The sequence below is a fragment of the Orycteropus afer genome, unplaced genomic scaffold, assembly GCF_000298275.1.
Source record: "Orycteropus afer afer isolate SDZICR_OR568_19922 unplaced genomic scaffold, OryAfe1.0 scaffold00425, whole genome shotgun sequence".
Lineage (NCBI taxonomy): Eukaryota > Metazoa > Chordata > Mammalia > Tubulidentata > Orycteropodidae > Orycteropus > Orycteropus afer.
In genome coordinates, this window is record NW_006922012.1 from 1,673,985 (window position 1) to 1,676,678 (window position 2,694).

Consider the following 2,694-nt stretch of genomic DNA (forward strand, 5'->3'; position numbering starts at 1 on the left):
ACTGAAATAAAAAAGGATAATATCAGGATACTATGAAGAACCATACTCCAACAAATTTGAAAAGCTGGAACAATGGACAGATTTCTAGGAGGCTCAGTCAAAAATCTACTGGAACTAATTGAGAGATTTAGCATCATGGCAGGATACAAGATCAACATCCAAAAATCAGCTGGATTCCTCTACATCAGCAAAGAAATTGATGAAAAAGAAATAGGAAATCAATACCATTTACAATAGCTACCAAAAAAATAAAATACTTGGGAATAAATCTTACCAGGGACACTAAAGACCTCTATAAAAAAACTACTTCAAGAAACCTTAAGAGATCTACATAAATGTAAGAACATACCATACTCATGGATAGGAAGATTGACCATTGTAAAAATGTCAATTCTACCCAAAGGAATCTATACATTCAATACAATCCCAATCCAGATCCCATCAACATTTTTTAAGGATATGGAAGAACCAATCACTAACTTTATATGGAAAGGAAAGAAACGTCAGATAAGCAAAACACTACTAAGAACAAAGTAGGAGGTCTCACACTTCTGGATCTCAAAACCTACTATATAGCCACAGTAGTCAAAACTGTCTGGTATTGGTATAATGACAGACATATAGACCAATGGAATAGAATTGAGAACCCAGAAATAGATCCATCAACCTATGGTCAGCAGATCTTTGACAAAGGGCCGAAATCCATTAAATGCGGAAGAAAATGTTTGTTTAATAAATGGTGCTGGCAAAACTGGATATCCATTTGCATAAAAATGAAACAAGCTCTGTACCTTACACCATACACAGGAACTAATGCCAGATGGATCAAACACTTAAATGTGAAACCTGAAACTACAGGGTTCCTCAAGGAAAAACTAGGGGCAAATTTAGGGGCCCTAATACATGGCATAAATAGACTATCAAGCATAACCAAAAATGCACAAACAGCAGAAGAGAATCCAGATGATTGGGACCTTCTAAAAATTAAATTTTTATGTCCTTCCAAATACTTCTGCGAAAGAGTCAAAAAAAGAAAATACAGATGTGAAAAAGTATTTGGCAATGACATATATGACAAGGGACTTATTTCTAAAATTTATAGAAAACTCCAACACCTCACTAACAAAAAGATAAATAATCCATTTAAAAAGTTGGCAAAAGACATGAATAAACACTTCACCAAGCAGGATATTCAGGCAGCCAACAAACATGAAGAAATGCTCACGATCATTAGCTATTAGAGAGATGCAAATCATAACGAGATACCACCTTGCTCCAGCAGTAGTAGCAAAGTTCAACAAGACAGAAAATAACAAATGCTGGGTAAGGATGTGGAGAGGCTGGGACTCTCATACACTGCTAGTGGGACTGTAAAATGGTACAACCACTATGGAAAGCAGTATGGCGATTCCTTAAAAGATGGGAATTAGAAATACCATTTGACCCAGCCATTCCCTTACTAGGTATATATCCTAAAGAAGTGAAAGCCATGACAAGAACAGACATATGCACACCCATGTTCATCGCATCACTATTTACAATAACCAAAAGATGGAAGCAACCTAGGTGTCCATCAACTGAGAAACGGATAACCAAACTATGGTACATACACACAATGGAATACTATGCAACCCTAAAGAATAACCTAGAATCTGCAAAACATCACATTACATGGGACATTATGCTGAGTGAAATAAGTCAATCACAGAAGGACAAATATTTTATTAGTCAGTTATTATAAAAGTCAAGGAAAGGTCTATCTATGGAAGGAAATTTTCTTTGTTGATTACCAGGGGTGGGAGGGGAGGGTAAGGAACACTGTTAGATACACAGAGATAAGTATTGATTTGGATGAAGAGAAGGGCAATGTACCAAATGTGAATTATCAACATGGTGGTATTGAGGAAAAGGAAGACATAGAGAGGTACATGGGAGGTGCAGACAACAAAGATGAACCCTTTTGCACATACAGTACTGCATTGTCAGTGAAGGCAAACATGGGTATATGGGTGGATAGATGGGTGGTCAGGCTGAACTATTAGCTATGTCTATGAAGTGGGGAATGTACCCAAGACCATGTATAGGGTTGGCAGACAATGGTCCTATAAGTGTATTTGTATGATCTGAATTCCCAGGTGTATAGTGGAGCTGACAAGGGACAAGGTTGTAGTCACTTCTTGGTCACAGCCAGCTACCCAAAATGATTGAGTAGTTGAACCTGTGGGCTCAGGACCATAGTCTCAGGCGACATCAAGCTCAGTTGGCATAACATACTACACAAAACATTGTTCCACCTTCTACTTTGGCGAATAGTGACTGGGATCTTAAAAGCTTGCAAGTCGCTATCAAGATGCAATGATGGGTCTCTCCTCATCCAGAGCAAAGGAGAATGAAGAAAACCAAAGATTCATGGAAACAATTAGTCCTAGTGACTGGTACACCATGTGATCCACAGCCTATATGACTATGAGACTAGAAGAACTAGATGGTGCCTCCACTGTCAACCACTTGGAGGGTGATCTATGTAGGAGATCCTGGATAGAGAGGGATAACAATGTGGAACAAAACTCAAAATCATTTGGAAAACAAAAAAAAAGGGGGTGGGGAGACCAGGTTTGCCGGTCTGATAGAGCCTAGTAGAACCACTGAGACTATGGCCCCTAGCTGCCCTTCAGGTCTGGAATTGAACCCACA